This window comes from Solanum lycopersicum, chromosome 10, assembly GCF_036512215.1.
Source record: "Solanum lycopersicum chromosome 10, SLM_r2.1".
NCBI lineage: Eukaryota > Viridiplantae > Streptophyta > Magnoliopsida > Solanales > Solanaceae > Solanum > Solanum lycopersicum.
The window spans coordinates 22,888,008-22,909,771 of NC_090809.1; the positions used below are offsets into that span (position 1 = coordinate 22,888,008).

The 21,764-nt window shown below is 36.7% G+C and overlaps 1 long non-coding RNA gene across 1 annotated transcript; it reads right to left on the reverse strand.

Annotated features, from left to right (window-relative positions):
• Positions 1–17,597: 17,597 nt before the first annotated feature.
• On the reverse strand, positions 17,598–19,527 carry LOC138339052 (uncharacterized). Its single transcript, XR_011212079.1, has 3 exons — positions 19,389–19,527; positions 18,781–18,827; positions 17,598–18,056 (listed from the first exon to the last, which is right to left on the reverse strand). It is a non-coding gene; the product is annotated as an uncharacterized lncRNA (long non-coding RNA).
• Between the last annotated feature and the right edge of the window lie 2,237 nt (positions 19,528–21,764).

Genomic DNA, 21,764 nt, shown 5'->3' on the forward strand with positions numbered 1-21,764 from the left:
CAAACTCATAGTCTAACATGATCATCTAAGATGACATGAATAGAAAAACACATATATGACTTTACATGTAGATAGATATTTTCATTATTCAGATAATCCACTGCACAAATAGCCACATTACTTAAAGTATTTTCCGACAAGGCAATGATCATCACAATACATAATGTAACACCGACAAGGCCACGTCTATTGAAAGTAGAACACATAACACTTCCACCATAAGTGGACCATACCAATCACAACATAATTGAAATATGAAAAACCTCAAAATAATAATATGGAAGCATACCACCACCCCAACCTCAACACCTCAATTCGATGCTAAATCATCCAATTCAATATCATAAGGCCCTTAATAATGGCCATGAAGATCAATTCAACATAAAAACTATAGTAATGGATTAAACTAGGTCAATTCAATGCAAATTCATCAATCTAATACAACCTAGACATAAATTGAATACAATTATTACATCATTAAATAGCCCATAGAAAACTACACCATAATTCATTAACATTAGGTCAATATCAAGTAACCCATAACTTAGGTAAAAACTAGGTTTTATCCATTTCATGGGTCCATAGGTAATATATGTTAAGATCATAAACAACATAACTATTTAGTACATAATAAACGTTTAAAAACAATTAATGCAAGAACCCATGGTAAATTTATGAAATTGGACAATTCAACTTTGAAAACTTTAGTAAACATCTGAGAGATGGGCTCCTTGATGAAGAAAGTTACAAGGATAAAAATCCATACCTTGATGAATCTAATTCTTCAGTTTGATGAATCATCTCCACTCAATACGTTACACCAAGCCCTTCTTGGACTTTGGACTTCTATGGGATTTTGGGGTTTTGATTTAGAAGAATGAAGTCTTCAATGTGTTTAAGACTTATATACATACTTAAAATACACAAAATACCCCTCAACTTAACAGTCGCCTGCGCATCATACAGACCCGAAACGAGAGTTGCCCATCGACGGGGCGTAGGTCCAAACACGGACCGTCCTATCCTCCGTCGATGGGTTCGGATACATGAAGATGGAAGATTATCTCCCTTGTTTATGTCACAAATTAAGATACCCTACCAACGGGGTGTCGATTGACCCACTCGGCGTCGTCTGCCTCCTTGGTTTTGGCTGTCTTGGGCAGCCTTGGCACTTATTTTGGGTCCTTCCTCAAGGAACCTTGGATGGTCCTTGGGGATGTTTTCCCGGATTTTTTCAACCCAAAAATTATAGATTTTAGGAACTCTCACGTGAATATAATCCAAAGAGAACACGTAAAACTCATTGAAACATGCTTAGAACACACACAAGGCCGTTTCATGGCAAACCTTTCAAACGACATGGATGTTCTTTGACGTTTGACCTGAAAACATCACGAAACATGGAACATTGACTATATACATCATAATAACTTATTTAAATGCCTTATAACCTCATGAATCACACATAAACACATTGAACCACATATGAAGCACATAGGTGGCTTAGTCGTCGAATGTCTTGGTCGTCCCTTGACGTTTGACTTTGAATGCACCTAAACACTTAAACACTATCTAATTAACACATAATAGACCTATTTAGGACCTTAAGAACAACAATACCAACATGTTAGTCTCTAGTTCACCTAAGTTATTTTTGGGGTCTTATAATCTCCCCCACTTTGAAAACATTTGTCCCTAAATAACACTTCACACTCTCCGAACACTTCCAAGAATAGAGATTTCACTAGAATATAATGACCATTATATGTAAAACATACAAAAAAAAGAAAACATAAATTTGACATAAGCAAGATATTCTCAAAACAACAAGAAACCAAAAAAAATTTCTATAACTCATTATACAACAAAACTCACATGCTCCATTTTAAATAGTGAAAACTTATTTTAGATTCAATATCATGGGTATATAAATCAGTTATAACCATAGGACAACAATTTTAGATCAAATAATCAATTGGTAAAATTTTAGAAAAATTTACCGTGAACAGTTTCCAAGCTACGGTGATATTTACAAAAACAATTAAAAAAAATGAAACCTTTAGGCAACTCATGATAAATACATGCTAGTATGCAATGTAACATCATATAAACACATCTTACAACATAATCACTGACATATAAAATACACAATGTAAGAAGATAATTAAACACCACGCACATGCAACATACTTCTAGGAATTTTTATCCCATCTACTAATCATGCTCCCCCACTTAGAAGGAACTCATATTACTAAAATAGAAATACAAGGACTTACCCTCATAATCATCATCATCACCATCACCATCACCCGGCTTGTCCCCTCTAGTCCGTAGTGCATAGAAGAACATCTTAGTTGAAGCATCATCCTTCAGAATAGTAAGAACAAGTTGCTTACCCTCTTTTCCTCTAAAATCAATCATAGGACAATATCTCACCTTGTGTCCTTCCGGACCACAACCGTAGAAACTCCCGGTACCCAATAGACACTCACCATAATGCCTATTTCGACAAGTGACATACGTAGGCTTGACATTTTAAGAACCACCTTTTTCCCCAATTTCACCTTAGCAATAGGTCCATCCTAAGTTTGAGCCCTTCTTTTGAACCTAGGTTGACCTTGAACACTACAACCACTACTTTTAAAGCTTATAGCAATCCTCCTATGTTTAGACTTTTAAATTGATTGTGCATACACCATGAGTCTGGCTAGGGTCATATCATCATGTTGCATAGCGGTACATCATTCCTCCCTTACTATGTCCGCCACACCAGTCAAAAACTACTCATTTCATCCTTTGGTTTATAAAAAAGGGAAGGGGTATATCTAGATAAGATTGAGGACTTCAAAGAGTATTCCTAGATAAGATTAAGAACTTCAAAGAGTATTCCTCAACACTCATATTAACTTTTCTTGAGATTGATAAACTCCTCCACCTTAACATTCCTCCACTCACGGGGAAGTACATACAAAGAAAAGTTCCCTTAAATGCTTCCCACTCAATAGGACCCGACTTCTCTGGCCTATTATCCTTTCATTGAGTGTACCATATTTGAGAAACATCCCTCAATCGGTACGAATCAAACTCTACCTTCTCCCTAGATGTAACTTAAATAGCACTCAACACCACTCTTGGGGATCCTCTACCACCTTAGATCCAAGAAATATAGGAGTATTCATCCTCACAAAGTCTATGAATGTAGATGTCATAGTGATCTCCAAAAAATTCACCATAGGCACCATACTCAAATTTATTTGAGTAGTCAAGGCTTGGGCTAAAGCAACTAAAGCCTCGCTAATCTCCCTATTACTAAACTCCAAATGAACCTTTGGAATGTCATTACCTTCTTCCATATTAGTGACTTGATCACCTTGAGTACCTTGAGGAACTTGATCAACTTACTCAACTTGAGGAGGTATATCCATTTTAACCTCATTCTCCTCACCTCTCCTAGCCGGTGTCCTCCTTGTATTCATCTTTCTAGTAAAACAAGAAAAACAATAAGATAAGAGTACTCAAAACTTTTACTCAACGGAACATCATAGGAGTAGAAAAAAAGGTAAAATATATCTTCCTATAGAATCTTGACCATATATGTGTGTGACTCACACTGATGGTCAAGACTCTACTCGACATGACTTTTCGATTCCATATATATATTTCACAACCAATCCTCTAATAATGTAATACCCCAAAATGAGTTAGGGTATCTAGATCATAAATTTTTTTTCTTAAGTTTAAAAGGTAAAAAATGTATTATAATATTCTTTAAAGGCAGTGTGTCAAGTGTGAGGTGATTTGGAAGTCGAACGTCAAGAGACGACCAAAACGTTCGACGACTAGTCACCGATGTGTCTCATGTATCCATGTGTGTTTATATATGGTATGTCATGATATTATGAAGTCCTAAAATGAGTTATAATGCTTTATAATGGTAGTATATCGATTTTCGTGAAGTTTGGAGTCCAAACGACCAATAACATCCAAGGCGTTCGAAAGATAGCCCTTAAGACGTTAAATGTGTGTCTTGATGGGGCCTAGCATATTTGGACGAGTTGCAGGTGTCTTTTTGGGTGAAATTTATTTTGGAGGTCTAAAACTTGTTAGTGTTGAATTTACATTGGAAACATCCGGGTACGACTTCTAAAGAGCCCTGAAAAAGGCCCCACAAGAAGGAACCAAGCCGGGTCGAGACTCTGCCCTGTAGTGTAAATTGACGGACCAAACGACGGCCTGTTGGTCAACCAATGTCTATTTGGTGAGGATTAGTATAAGGAACTTAGATTTTTAAGGTATCAACACAAAATTTTGCTAAAAGTACCAACCTATGGAAGCCAAAGTACGACCAGTCGATGGGTCCATCAATGGTGGCCTGTAGCTATTGTCTAGTGGACTGTTTTATATAAGGGGTGAATGGGAACTTCACCCTACCTACTAACCTGACTATAATAGGTTAATATATCTACTTTTGGGTGTATTTAAGTCATCAAACACGTGAAGAACCTATTCCAAATCCTCCTTTCCCGCGAAATGAAACCTTTCCCATGAAATTAAACCTTTCCCACGAAATTAAACCTTTCCCTAAAAAATATTCTCCCTAGAAACCACCATTGTTAGTGAAGCTCAATAACAGCTTGGAGCTTGGTTTTCCATGGATGAATCATAATGTTTTAGAGGTTTTAAACTAGACAAAGGTATGTTGATCCTTAATCACTAAGTATTCAAAAGCGTTTTCATGATCAAAGTTCTCCTGCAAATGAACTTATGTAAATAGTGTTAAATCTATGTCTTGTATGAATAAATTATGTAATAATTAATGTGGTATGCCTAATCTAAGATAATCCTCAAGGAGCACTTGGTGAGAGTAGTAGTATGCGCTGCAACTCTCACACTGTACTATGTGTAATGTGGGAGTTTCCTTAGAGAAGGGCACTTATGTGAAGTCATTAAATGAAAGAATGTTTCTCTATTTTCTAGTTATAAAATGTGTCCTTGTTGTTCAAACGAAGTAAGCGTATAATGGGTCGTCTTGAGGATCAATGGGTTGTCTTAAGAATCACTTAGATGTGTATTGAAGGTATTATATGAGAGGTTCCTTCATGTCTTACCTTAGTGAGTCTTAGGATAACCTTCTTTAGGAAAACTTCGAAGGGAATGATATCATTGTGAGTTGCTATGGGATGGGTTCACGTTAAGTTGAAATGAAAAAGCGTTCACTGCAAGGTTTCTTAAGTTCACTGTAAAAGTTTAGTTTTATTCGAAAATTATAGAAGTTCCGCTCGATGTGCTAAATGATGATTTATATTTTATTTTACTTCTATAGTTATGAGGTTAACTCAATTAGCATGAATGCTTTATCTATACTAAAATATTAACTTTTGCATGTTTTTGCATATCACATACTTTGTACAATATCTGTACAAACCCCATACTTTTCTACACTCTATATGTATAGGTTTGAAGCAAGTGAAGGTCTAGAAGGAAAATCCTGGGTATCTACTCTCTCAAGACTCGGTATGTCCTCATATATGCGAGGACATAGTCTATTTTTCTTTAGTTTTACATTAAGACATGTATAAGACTTATTTAGTATTTTCTTTTAGTGTAAACAGTCGTGATCCTAAGATATTTAAGTTGTCTTTAATTTTTCTTGTGACGACGAGACTTATTTTAGTATTTATAAAAGATTTTTCCACATTATTATTAGTGCCGTGAAAAGTTTAAAATTCCGCACTACTTTTCATGTCTTATGTAATGAATGATAGTTAAGAGACTTGTACGAGACCCCAAAAGGTCAAGTACACCTTGTCACGACTCAAAGTGCCCCTTTATTCTAATGAGTAATTGCGGGTCGTCACACTAAGCTCCTTCTTTAGAGTTCGTACCTATAATGAAGGACTTTTTTGATGTCTTCCCTGATGATTTACCCAGAATTCCACCTGAAATGGGAAATAGATTTTGGCATGGATTTTTTGCCAGATACAAAGCCCATTTAGATTCCTTCTTATTGGATTTAGCCGGCCATGTTGAAAGAGATAAAGTCTCATCTTAAGGGTTTTATACAACCAAACATTTCTCCATGGGGCGCTCCGATATTGTTTGTGAGAAAGAAGTATAGGTATCTTAGAATGTATATTGACAACCAACATCTAAACAAGGTCACAATAAAGAATATGTATCATCTCCCTAGTATTGATGATTTGTTTGATCAACTACTAGTAGATAGTTATTTTTCCAAAATTCAATTTGAGATCGAGATATCACCAACTTAGCGTGAGAGGCTAAGACATACTCAACCGGTTGTCCAAACTAGGTATGGTCATTATAAGATCATGGTTATGTCTTATGGTCTAACTAATGCCCCGGTGGATTTCATGGACCTTATGAATAGAGTGTTACGGAATTACCTTGACTCCTTTATAATCATCTTCATTGAGGATATCTTGGTATATTCTAATAGTGAGGATAAGCATATGAACCATTTGAGGATAAGTCCTCAAGGAACATCTACTTTTCGCTAAATATAGTAAATGTGAATATTGGTTGATATCGGTTGCTTTCATCGTAACGTTGTTTCAAGAGAGGGTATAGAAGTCGATCTGAAGAAAACAGAAGCGGTTAAGAATTTGTCTTGACTTTTGACTCCAACCGATATTTGAATCCAACCGATATTCAAAGTTTCTTGGGTTTATCCGGGTATTATAGGAGATGTATTGATGGGTTTGCATCCATTTCTCTCCTTTGACAAACTTAACCCAAAAGAAAGTTAAGCTTAAGTGGTCAAAAGCTTGTGAAAGAAGGTTCCAAGAGTTGAACCATAAGCTCACCTCCTCTCCGGTGTTGACCTCACAGGAGGGTACCAAAGGATTTGTAGTACATTGTGATGCTTATAGAGTAGGTTTGAGTTGTGTCCTCATGCAACATTGCAAGGTGATAGCATATACCACTAGACAACTCAAGATGAATGAGAAGAACTATCTAACTCCTGATCTTGAACTAGTTGTCGTAGTTTTTCTTTAAAAAATATGGAGAAATTATATATATGGGGTACATGTGGATATGTTTACGGACCACAAGAGCCTTCAATATGTGTCCACTCAAAAGGAGTTGAATCTCATACAAATATGGTGGTTGGAACTTCTGAAGAATTGTGACATGAGTATTCTCTACAACCTTAGCAAGGCCAATGAGTTTGTGGACAATCTAGGTCAAGTGTCAATGGGTAGTGTAGCACATATTCACAATGATAGGATACAGTTAGTGAAAAAGGTACATAGATTGGCTCGGTTGGATGTTCGGTTAGAAGATTCTCCAAAAGGAGAGTTCATGGTTCAACATAATTCTGAATCATCTTTATTTGTGGAGGTGAATTCTAAGCAAAACCTTGATCCTCTATTGATGGAATTGAATGAATCAGTTCTTAGTAAATTTAATAAAGCATTCTCCCAAGGGGAGATGGGGTACTTAGGTACCAAAGTAGATTGTGTGTACCAGATGTTGATGACCTAAGCAGACAAATTTTGGATGAAGCTTATTGTTCCCGATATTCTATTCGTTTGGGTGCCACCAAAATTTATCTTGATCTTCAAAAGGTCTATTGATGAAATAATTTAAAAAGCTATATCATGGAGTTTGTGGCTAAGTGTCCTAATTGTCAACAAGTTAAGGCCAAGCATCAAAGACCGTAGGCTTGACTCAAGTGATGGATATCCCTACTTTGAAGTGGCAAAATATCATAATGGATTTTGTAGTAGGTTTGCCTCAAACCCAGAGGCAAAATACCTCAATATGGGGGACTGCTGATAGATTGAAAAAATCTACCCATTTTATTCCCATCAAATCTACTTATTCGGTGGAGGAACATGCTAGGTTGTACCTTACTGAGATTGTGAGTTTGCATAGGATCCTTTGTCCATCATATCGGCTAGAGGTGACCACTTCACTTCTCTTTTTTTGAGTTTTTTCCAAAAGGTGTAGGTAGTCAAGTGAAACTTAGCACTGGTTTTCATGCTTAAATGGATGGAAAGCAGAACGCACCATCAAAACACTGGAGGATATGTTAAGGTCTTGTGTCATTAACTTAAAGCATAATTGGGATGATAACCTACCATTGAACGAGTTCTCCTGCAATAATAGCTACCATAAAAATATTTCTATAGTACCAGTTGAAGCACTCTATGGTAGGAGATGTAGGCCTTCGGTTGGGTGTTTGAGGTAGGTGAGTCTTCACTCCTTAGTCCTGAAATAGTCTATGAGGCCATGGAAAAAGTTCGGATTATAAGGGATAGGTTAGAAACAGCATATAGTCAAAAAAAATCTTATGCCAACAATATAAGGAGAGACCTTGAGTTTGAAATAGGTGATTGGGTCTACTAGAAGATTTCACCCATGAAGGGGCTGATTAGATCTTGTAAAAAAGGGAAGCTTAGTCCCCAGACCTTAATATAATATTGAAGCGGGTCAGGAAAAAGGGAAGCTTAGTCCCCAAACCTTAATATAATATTGAAGCTTAGTCCCCAGACCTTAATATAATATTGGACCTTAATATAATATCTCTATGGTTCTCATGACATTGAGACAATAATGCAAATGTGCATAAAGAGGGTTTCCAATACTAATTTCCTAGTTTATTAACTATGTGCACCCATAGGAATACTTGCTAGTTGATCCACCTAGAATGCTATGCTAATGTTTGGTTTTACCTTGGCAAGTACAAAACCTTCTTTCGGTGTAGGGTTTCATGATACTTGATTCCATATTTATCTCAAATGGTCTATTTTTTGTTAAGGCAAATGTTTCCAAAAGTAAAATGAATGAAAGAAAGTAAAAAAGATGGACACTAACTAGGATGACTTAAGGTGTTCTACTTAGTGTAGGTAAGGATATGAGACTTTATCAATGCATTGCGCAAGTTGACCTTGAGGTGACTCCTAGGAGGATGTTCTTCTGTACTTATGTTATGAATGAAATGCATAATGTTGACTTTGCATGATGTTTATATAATATGATGTTGACTTCATTTGATGAACATGATATTCGTTTGAATTATTATGTATGTGATGACTACACATGATATGATGTTATATAAGGTAAAGGTATTGCTTATGGTCTCTTTACTAGTTGACTTTGTTAATGTGGGGTTATGGGGCTTCACATGAACATTGCACTAGTTGGGCTGGATCAGGGTCGTAGGTAAGGGTCTTGTATGCTTTGAGTATATGAACTCGAAGATATGAAGTATTGATATGGATTATGATAATGTTATTCTTGTATTTTGATATGAATGTGTCTTAATTTTGTCGTGATTATTGACTTCTATAGGCTATTTTGTGTGCATAAAGGCTTTCAAAGTAACTTCCATGTTTTTTTACAAAATGTCCCTTTGTGCGTGTATTCAATGGTTTTACTTGAATATATCCATATTAAGTGCATGTGGTTTGTACTAACCCATATCCTCTCTATTTCCACAAACATGTAGGTTTGGGCCATTGAAGAGTTCAAGGCCATTTTCAAGAAAGACTTGGATCATTTCCCAAGTAGTTGGTGAGTCCTCAAGTCCGAGGATGATTCCACTTTTCTAGGTTTACTAGTATTGACAATGTCTAAGACAATTGCTCTTTACTTATATTTGAGACTTTGTTATAAGCCTATATGATGTATATTGTAATAGTGTAAGGGCTATGCCAAAATCTTATACTTCTATGATAGATGGTTATATGTGAGACAAATATTAGAATACTTTAAAAATTGACTATGTTGCTAAATGAGAAGTCTAAGACACTTCATATATGGATAAGTAAGAAGTCTATGTATACTTCATAAGTAAAGTTTTTAAATTTTTTGCCTTTTTCTCTACCTATGATATGCAATGATGTATGCTAAGGGCTAGTCTAAGGCCTCTTCAAGGACGAAGATGTCGGTTACGTCTGGGGTGCTCACAGATCGTGATAAAGATTATATGCAATGGGTAATTCATAAATTATTCACCATCAGTAGACGTAAGCATATTAACATAATTGAATCACAAATGAACATGCATAAGATCAAGATCATAAAGCCATACATAGGCTAAAATCGAGTTTGTGAAAGATGCATGGTCTAAGCATGCAATAGGATTGAATCATATACATATCAGTAAATAATCATGAATATATTTATATTATTCTTTTGAAATCAATTTAAGTAAGAACCCATGGCAAGAATTAAGAAGAAGCACTTAATCTTATTTTTCTCTTTTAAAACATTCAGATTAACTCTCTAGATGGAAAGATAACTAGAGATGAAGGATAACCATACATTTATCTACATTAAAATCTCTAAATTTTATTATTCATCCATGGAAATCAAATCTCCAAGATGTTCTTGAGCTTCACCAATAATGGAGGTTCTAGAGAGAATATTTTTGGAGGGAAAAGTTTAGTTTGTGTGAGTTGGTTTAGGAATGGGTTAATCACGTTTTTGATCACTTAAATACACCCAAAAATAAAACAAAATGAACCTATTAAGACTAGGTTAGTACGTGGTATGAATTTCCTATTCACCCCTTTAATAAAACAGAGGCAGGGATCAGTTGACAGACCACCATCGACGGAGTAATCGACTGGCCGTAGGTCAGTCTAAGGCTGTCCTTTAACTTCCATCGACTATTCCTTAGAAAAAATTTGGCTTGAGACATGCCCAAGATAAGTACAAATAGACGATTTCTCACCTACGTGCCGTTGTTTGACCAATCGGCTATCGTTTGGTTCGTCGATTGACACTGCCAAGGTAGTGTCCTGACCAGCCTTGAGTCCTTCTTGTGGGGACTTTTGCAGGGCCCTTTAGAAGTCATACCCGGACGTTTCAAACGTAAATACAACCCTTAATAAGTTATAGAACTTCCACATAATTTTCACACAAATAAAACACCTGCAACTCGTCCAAATAGGCTAGACCCCATCAAGACACACGTTGAGCGTCCTAAGGGTTATTTTTCGAATGCCTTTGATGTTCTTGGTCGTTTCACCTCCAAACTTCTCAAAAATACATTTACCATATTTAAACATCATTATAACTCATTTTAATAATTTAAAATCTCATGACATAAAGTCTATAACACGCATGGACACGTGAGGCACATAAGCAAATAGTCGTCGATTGTTTTGGTCGTTCCATGACATTCGACATCCAAATCACTTCAACCATTACATACTTTATCTACACCATATTATAAGTCATTTTAGGACCTAAAAACCTTAATACAAACATTTTAGTCTATAGAACCCCTATCTCATTTTGGGTTCTTACAATATCCCCACTTGGAACATTCGTCCTCGAATGACACTTAGGGCTCTTTAATCACAACAAGGATTTCAATGCATTATAGAACAGTTCATAATATTTATAAAAACATCAAATCATTTTATAACTCAATGCACACAAGCAAGAAAACCCATTACTCACTCACTCTTTAATGCATCAAACACAAAGGCTCTTATCATGTTCATAGGAGGAATATCCTTCTCCTAATCATAACATGGTGACTTCACCTCAATTCATTAATATATCATCTTGCAAGGCCACATCTAGGCAGATTTCAAAAATACTCAAAACAAGTAGGAACTCATACTTCAATGCACATAGACTTGAGTTAATTGAATCGACAAAGATCTTCATTAGTTAGACTTAGTACCATGAAAGTCATACTCAATCATACCATGCTTAGTGGTGTCCATGGAGGAATGTCGTTCTCCTCAATACACTTACATGTATCATGATTTCACACCTAATCAATGTACAAGGTCAGTTTTATCTTAAAATGAGAAATTCTCAACCTTTAAACCAAGGAATGCTCATGATTCCTTCCTAGTGAAGTCTAAATGGCAAGCCACACCAAGTACATCACAAAAATAGGAAGAAATTTCACAAAATGTCAATTTCTAACATAGTACTCACCTTCAAAGTAAGCATATTTTGAGAATAATCACACAAATCATAGGCACACACATGAGCACTTAGCTAAACATGCTTTCACTTTTCAAGAATGAGCCTACAATAATGCATTCTAAATCACAAAAGTCACATAGTTTTTAAGAGATTCAATACATTTCATTTGAAAGAGACTCAACTTTCCATTATAAGGCTAAATATTCACCTCACATGTGACTTCTACCATGTTTCTTATATTACCTCATGTAGTCAAATGCACAACTAGCATATCAAGATGCAATTTAACATGAGAAAACATGGATTTCATCAAAAAATTTCTTTCATCCACTTTGGAACATTCATAACATCTTCAAGTTAATGTCAATCAATACATACCAAACTCATGGTATTCTACTTAATGAAAAACACTTATTCATGAACAAGCTTACTAAAAAATTCAATAGATTCAAGTACAAGCAAAAATAGAAGGTCAACGGAAGAAACATCTACAACCTTACTACTCCATCACCGTCCCCTACTTAGGGTAAACCCACTTAAGAGAAACTTAACCCCACCTTAAGAGGATCTTAACTAAACCTTAATTTTCATCACTTAAAAGTGATTACAACTTTAGAAGCAATTTGCAGTAGGTCAACATAGGAACACCAAGGCATTCTAAACTTCATCTCCTAGTTCAATTTATCCTCCACTTATCAAGTTAGGTAATACTATTCAAGTACATAAGGTTTTCATACAATACAATAGACACCAAGGTCATATATCATTAGGGAAGCAATATATGTGACTTAGTCTTAATGACTCTTTCTTTTCTTTCAACATTAATGTAAGGTAACTTCTAGATCAAACAAACCTACATCATCACCCTACAAATATAAGAATACTACCCTCAACTATAGGGAAACACCAATTCCACAACACAAAGCGACTCACAACACAATAAGAAGTTACAAACAAATCTAAGACTCACCTTTCCATAAGACTCTCATTCTTCATTCCAAATAGAAGGTTTCCTTTTTACATTCATTATCATGTTTATATGGATCAATTTTATGCACATTTCGACAACGTCTAATCACAGAACAATTTAGTTGGTTTCCTAAAAATGTTACAGTCTTCATGATAGTTTCACTTGGTTAGGCGAAGACCATTTCATGATAGCTTAGGATTGAGACATTAAACTCTACTAAAGATAGCTTTGGGTTGAGGCTTCACAATCCCGTATGGATAGCTTGCATCTAGATTAGTTGTTGCATTGTGCCTAGGTTTGTATGCTTGTAATTTTTATATCATATCTTGGATTGAATGATATGATGATTTACATAGTAGTTACGTCTAGATAAGATAGACGTAACTTATCTAGACACTTATGAGATTTTATAGACTACATAAGATAGAATCTCTCTAACTTAACACATTATAACATATAGGTGATATGACATTCTCCTTCCAAAGGCTATAAAAAGACTTACTTAAGTAAATCAAGAAGATAACGTCCATGATTGACCTCTTCAAGATTACCTAAACAATACTTAAGACTACCTAAGGCTTAGATCATGTCCACATGATAAACCAACTTCCCTAGCTAGAGTCATTCTTAAGATTTATCTAAGTAAGATAAGAAGTGACAATTCCTATTCCCCCTTCATACCTTAACTAAACAACCCTTAAATACTCTACATAAGTACTACTTCATTTAACATACTTTCTTAACTTAAGTCATTTATTCATTAGTTCATTTAAGACTCATTCACCACATAAAGGACATTCAAGCAATAGTCTTAGACAAGACCTAGGAACTCTCACTAACACCTTTAAAGCATATTGTGCAATGTCTAGATAGCGTCCCATACCACCACCTAAACTTCATAGAACTTCTCTAATGCTAGTAGGTATCTCATATAATGAGAATATACAATAACCGACATAGACCATGATAGCAAGTCATGGAATCCGGAGTTCTAACCTACTCCGATGAGGGTGTTCTACATGCCAAGGGTAGAACTAGGACTCATCCCATGTAGACATGCTTTGTAATCTAGTCTTAAACATAACTAGAAATACTCCCCTTACCATACTCACTTGGTTCTAGACTTCGTTCTCATAGAGTAATTCACATTAAAGGTTAATCTAACAGGGTTCCATAACAAGTTCATAACCCAATCACATTTACCCTACCAAAGAAAGGTCGACTAGGGCTACCTCACAATGGCGACAAGAAGATCATTATGACTTTCCTAAGGTTTGATATGATGTTGTTCCATCCAATCAACCTTAATTCCATCATTCTTGTACTTGAAGGATACCATTATGACTTTCGACTTTAACATACATAACCTTACCATTAGGTTAAAGGTTTCACATAAAGGACTTTCTTAAAATCATTTAAGGTCACATGACATTCATACACTCAAAACTATGAGACTTTAGCATCCTAAGTCAAAACATCACATATTCATATTCATACAAGTATCAAGTAAGGGACACAAGTCAACCAAGACAAGACACCACATCCTTCACCTTAACACATATTTCTAGTCATCTTTAAGCACTTAGGAATAACTATTATCATCTTTAATTCATCATGCACACTATCATATCATCATCAATATAATAATTATAGACTCATATAGTCATGTAGGAACAACCATGTATCAACCCTAAGACTACACAGAGAAACACATAGTCATAGTCTATATGATTTCGTAACATGCATAGAAAGAAAACATACTTTCATATTTCTTCACATATATATAGATATGATCATATATCACATAAGTCAACTATACACATCATTATAAAGTTTCAGTAGTGCCGACAAGGCCATGATCATTAAATTGCATAAAGTAACGCCGACATGGCCATATCAACTCACAAAGCACTGCAACCATAAGTGAATCATACCATTCACAACATAATTGAAGTCTAATTAACAGGAAATAAAAGGAATTAGGGAATCATACCTCCACTCCATCTTACCTCTTCGATTCCAAAGCTAATTCATCCAATTCGATACCATAAGGCCCTTACCTATGGCCATGAACATTAATCAATACCTAAACTATAATTCTCAATTAAATCTAAGTCAATTCAATATATATTTAGAAATATGAGATAACCTAGATATCAATTGAATATAATTATCAGATCATTAGGTAGCTCATGGAAATCTACACCATCATCTATAAGCATTAAGTCAATACTAATTCAGTAAGCTTAGCATGCAATAGATCTAAGATTATTCATTACTAAATTAATCAAATTGAAATAGACTATATACCATACATACATAAACTATACGTGAATCAAAAGCCCATAGCAATCTACACATGAATTCATCAATCTTAACCCATATTTTACTCAAATTGACAGATTTTTGAATGTCAAGGGTTCATGGAGAATTTCATTAAACATAAATTATACATAAATTTCATCATATATAAGCATTTGGAAACCATTTATGCAAGAACCCAAGACTTAGGTTAGAAATTGAACTTTTTCATCTTTTTGAAATCTTTTAAAGTCATATGTGAAATTGGATCTAAGGTGATATCAAGCCTTAGATGAAGAACTCCCATACCTTATTTGAAGAACCCAATGAAAATTGTATAAGAGACTCCATTGAAGAACCATCTTTAAGCTCCATCTTCACTTTGAACTCTCATGGAGGTTTTTTGAGAAACTTTAGGAGGGAAGGGGTTTTGATTAATATTCTAGGGTTTAAATGAGAGTTTAGTCACTTATTTACTCTTAAAATACCCTAAACACCTAAAACAATTGTCCCCGCATTTTATAAGACTCGGGGTGAATTTCCCAAAACCCTCAACTCTTAACAGAAAATAACCAGATTTTCCAACACCATCGACGCCCACACCAACAGACTGCGGTCTGACCCACTCCGCGTCGTTGGGGTATCGTGGGTTTCTTCAGAGACTCCTCAACCTGCAGGCAACTTGTCCCCATCGATGAGGCCGTTTCCTGGTCGACTGGCTATCGTTTGGGTTAGTCGATTGCCACTGCATGGCAGTATTGAGTTCCAAGTTGGGGTCTTACTTTAGGACCCCTTGTGGGCAATACTTGGAGTTGTACCGAAACGTTTCAACCCCAAATATGCTTGTATACTATTTTAGGACCTACCATATGAGTTTCATCCAAAACAAACACGTAAAACTTGATGAAACATACATAGACAGACAAGGTCGTTTCAAGGAAAACCTTTTGAACATCATGAAAGTTCTTGGATGTTTAACCTCCAAACTTCACAAAACCTTACACACTGACTATGTATACCATAATAACTCATTTATGAACCTTATAACCTCATAAAATACATATAAACACATCAAAATACATATGAGGCATATAGGTGACTTAGTCGTTGAACGTCTTTGTCGTCCCTTGACATTTGACTTCCAATGCACCTAAACTCTTAGACTATGTCTCAAATATGACTTTATACCATCACAAAAACAATTTTAGGCTCTAGCTTGACCTAAGTCCTATTCGGGGTCTTACATCAGTATCTTTTTATTTAATGTTTTTCTTAGTGAGAAGATCAATATTAAACCTAACACCCTTCTTCAAGTTGGAGGGGACGAGAATACATCAACCCTTACCAATAAAGTATGATGTGGAGGTCCAACCAATGATTTAGCGAACCATTCAACTGGTTTGGATGAAGATCCAAATCTGAGAAAGTGAAATGAGTCATGTGAGGAACTATTAGCGTACTAATGACAATCAATCTCAATGTGTTTTGTTTATTTGTGGAACACGTGATTTTTTTACTATATGAATTGTTCCCTATCTATTAGAGTGTAATGGAAAGGAGGATGATATAGGGATTGAGATATTGTCAAATAGGTAAACAAGCCAAGTGAGTTCGGCAACTACTGTTTCATGCACCTATACTTTGCCTCTTTAGAGATAAGAGAAATGGATGCCCGCTTTTATAATTTCTATGAATTAAGAGAAGTCCCTAATGAAATGAAGAAACTACTTATACATGGGCGAGTATTGAGGAATGTTCCACGATCAGAATCACTGAAGGGTTGTAGTTCAAATGAATAAGAAGTTTACATAAAAGGCCAAGTCTTAGGTCTTTCAAGTGGTATCAAAGGACTCTAAGAGCAACATTGATATGGATTTGTGTTTGCAGGTCCAATTGTCACGACCCGCAAGTACACCCCAGAAGTTATAGAATCCTTGTGTACTTATGGGTCGTTACAATTGGACTTGCAAACACAAATCCATATCAATGTTGCTTTTAGAGTCCCTTGCTACCTCTTGAAAGACCTAGGAATTGGCCTTTTACTGTCAACTTCTTCTTCATTTGAACTGCAAACCTTCAGTGATTCTAATCGAGGAACATGCCTCGATACTTTCCCATCTACAAGTAGTTTCTTTATTTTATTAGGGACTTCTCTTAATTCATAGAAATTGTAGAAGCGGGCATCCATTTCTCTTAGCTCTACAGAGGCAAAGTATAGGCCCATGAAACAGTAGTTGCCGAACTCACTTGCTTGTTCACTTATTTGACAAAATCTCCATCCGTTTTCAACCCCCCCTACACTTGTCACGACCCAACCCGGTGGGCCGTGACTAGTGCCCGTTTTGGACACGCACATACAAACCTACTAAGTATAACCAACTGAAACTAAGACAATATGAAATTTAATCAAATCAACCCAACCCCAACGTCATATATATATATATATAAAGAGGACCTGTCTCATAAGGAGTCATAACCATTCAACCATAACAGCATACGCGAGCCGACAAGGCCGCCACTATTCAAAGCATAATAACATACATAAGCCGACAAGGCTGCCACTACACAATACACAATGATGTACGCAGCCGACAAGGCTGCCCCTGTACAAGCGGACATCCCAAACAAACCATGTCCAGACCATTATCCAAAACATATATATACAACCCACATAATGTCCACAAACCTCTAAGAGTACAGTAGTGAAACTCGACGGGACAGGGCACCACCATACCCATAGACGAGCAAAAGACTACACAAAGAGTTATGTACCAAAACGACTGGCTCCGGACAGTGGAGCTCTCCCAATCAGCAAAGTAGATATCCTAGGCGGGAGGATCGCCGAACTGTGCGTCTACACCTGCGGGCATGAAACGCAACCCCCCGAGGAAAGGGGGGTCAGTACAGACAATGTACTGAGTATGTAAAGCATAAGGTAAAGATGACAGGATACTAATATGGCAAGTCGAAATAAAATATCGCTACACATATACCCTTTTAAGTGAAAATCATGCATATATTTAACATTTAAGGTGCCCAGCTTCCCTAGTAAGAGGCTCGACAAAATAATCATCACGTCATCTCCGTCATCATCATCATCATGACCATCCTCATCACCCATCATATATATAATATACATACCCGGCCCTCTAGTGAGGAACTCGGTGACATATGCAAGAAACTCCGCACGAACATTACCCGGCTAGGGACTCGGTGAAATGATAAATGACTCTATGCATGAGCAGAATATTATGAGCAACCATATGCAATTAAAATCATTTCTTATAACTCAATAGAACAATCAACGTGAACCAGCAAGGAGTATTACCAAAGATTATTGTTTTATCAAGATTATGAACCTTTAGTACGATATGGAAACGTAAAATCTCAATGACTCTAAGAAGCACTACCATAGATATTAGAGATCATCATAGCCTTAGACATAGCCGATATATAGAGGAATAATTGGGGAAGCAAGAATATACGTCACCTAGACGCTCTAGAGGTAAGTATCAAACCTGTCTGTTATTCGATTATTTTTAAAAGTCATGTCAAACAAAGAAAGAAGGGACAACATTACATACCATATAATCGGGCCGCACGTCCAATATTTACTGCTCAAGCTATTAATCTATAACAAGCAACAATCATGCCGCAATTAGATAAATATCGCACTTTACTTTCTTGTAAGCTAGCTAATAATCTAACGAAAATTCGGCAGCACTTCCCCTATTTTCCTTACTTCGTCCCAATAGGACAACAACCCAAATTATCCAAAGCAATACCAATAACACATATAACCCAACGAATCATATTAATCAGCCCCCTCCCCAAAATAGTTCCGTCTCGGCAACCATAGCAGCGAAGCAACGATACACCGAGTGATAACTCGTTTTATAATTCGCAACACATCTACCTTATTGTATTCATCCTTTGGAGTATATACTCATAATCACATTTAACATATACATAATGCCAAAACAGAATTTTCCCGCAGTTTGCTTTAATAAAAACAGCCCAAGCACCAACACGACACCACTAATAATCCGATTATGGTTTCCGTTCATACTTAGTACATTCAATAACTAAAACAAACTTCCTAAGCTACTGGTCACGCCCCCTTCTTAAAATTAATAGATAATTAACAAAGGTATTCTAAATAATTAACACACCAAACAAGGAGATTACTAACCAAATTATTTGCAGCTGCTGGCCAAGAGTTGCAGGGTTGGTTTCTCCATTTCCATGGCTGCCTAAAACAAGTGGTGAAGAAGAAGATGATATGCAGCAATGCATTTCACCACTTTATTTAGTATAGAGTGGATTTCTCCACCTCATTTAATAGTATGAAGTGGAGGCAGCCCCCCTCTACAGCTGTCCACTAAGGCCAGCTCATAATCTGATCTTTTTAATTTTTGCCTTGAGTGGTGGGGCCCACTGGATTAAATATTAATCAGCCACCAATTATGAGTGGTGGGGCCCACTAGATTAAATTAATGCTAATCAGCCACTAATTAATCCCTCACTTAAAGTTAATGGCACTTACATTAGCCAAATCATACTTAATATCACATTTGGAATTAACATCCTTGCCTAATATTTCTTTAATCACTTGGAACTTAAAATAAAATCTCATTCCCCGGACTTACGTCTACTAGATCATGATGCGCACTACGTATAAAAAAAATACGAGGCATAACATCTTTCCGCCCTTAGGAACATTCGTCCTCGAATGTTAAGTTAGCGTCTTACAAAAAACCAATTCCAGCGAGGTCTCTCTAAAAGTTATACCTATCAACCTGCATTTCGTAACTTACAGATGCCTCACAGCTACATAATCTCATTATCTATCAATATAGTCAAGCTAGGAATTGAATTACTTGCAGGTATGACGAAAAAGTAAGGATACTTATTCTTCATTTCGTCTTCTACTTCCCAAGTCATCTCCTCCCTATTGTTATTTTGCCACAACACTTTGACGGAAGCCACATCCTTAGTACGTAACCTTCTAACCTGGCGATCAAGTATAGCTACGGGTTTCTCCTCATATGAAAACTCCTCTGTTACCTGAACATCATCTACGGGGAATACTCTAGAAGGATCACCAATACATTTACGTAGCATCGATATATGGAAGACTGGATGTACCGCCTCCAAATCAGATGGTAGATCCAACTCATAGGCAACCTTGCCTATCCTACGAACAATCTGATAAGGCCCAATGTATCTTGGACAGAGCTTCCCCTTCCTGCCGAATCTCATCACACCCCTCTTGGGTGATACCATCAGGAATACCCAGTCACCAATCTGAAACTCCAAATCTCGACGCAGATTATCTGCATATGACTTATGTCGACTCTGGGCTGCTAATAATCTTTCTTGAATAAGCTTCACCTTGTCAACAGCTTGCTGAATCACATTCGGGCCTATTAACTTAGTCTCACCAACATCAAACCAACCAATAGGTGATCTGCACTTCCTCCCATATAAGGCCTCGTACGGTGCCATCTGGATACTAGAATGGTAGCTATTGTTATAGGCAAACTCAATGAGCGGCAAGTGGTCATCCCAGCTACCTTTGAAGTCAATAATACAGGCCCGCAACATATCTTCTAGTGTCTGAATAGTACGCTCAGCCTGCCCATCAGTCTGAGGGTGAAATGTTGTGCTAAGGTTCACCTGTGTCCCCAATCCCTTCTGAAACGATCTCCAAAAGTTGGCTGTAAATTGAGCTCCTATGTCTGATATAATAGACGTGGGAACCCCATGAAGTCTCACTATCTCCCTGACATATAACCTCGCATAATCTTCAGTCCAATAAGTAGTCCTGACTGGAAGAAAATGGGCCGATTTCGTCATCCTATCTACAATAACCCATATAGAGTCATACTTCCGTTGAGTGCGAGGTAAGCCTGTAATGAAGTCTATATTAATTATCTCCCGTTTCCATGTCGGGATCTCTATCTCCTGTAATAATCCACCAGGCTTTTGATGTTAGATCTTGACTTGTTGACAATTCGGGCACTGAGCAACAAACTCCGCTATGTCCTTTTTCATGCCATCCCACCAATATAAGCATCTGAGGTCATGATACATTTTCGTTGACCCTGGGTGAATAGAATAACGGGCAGAGTGTGCCTCTCCCATAACCTGCCGTTGTAGCCCCGCAGTATCGGGTACACACAATCTGCCTTCATATCGTAACACTCCGTCAGGTGTAACCTTAAATGGTGTCTTTTCCTTTTGAAGAGTTGCATCTCTATACTGTGCCAGAATAGGGTCCTTGTATTGGTGTCTCTTTACCTCATCTATGATTGAGGACTCAACAACCTCTCGAATAGAAACTCCACTATCTTCTGAATTAGCTAGACGGACTCCAAGGCTGGATAGCCACTGAATCTCTCGAACCATATCCCTCCTTTCTGGTTGTACATCTGTCAAGCTACCCATGGACTTACGGCTAAGAGCATCTGCTACAACATTCGCTTTCCCTGGATGATATAAAATATCAACATCATAATCCTTTAGCAACTCTAACCACCGCCTCTGTCGTAAGTTCAGCTCCTTC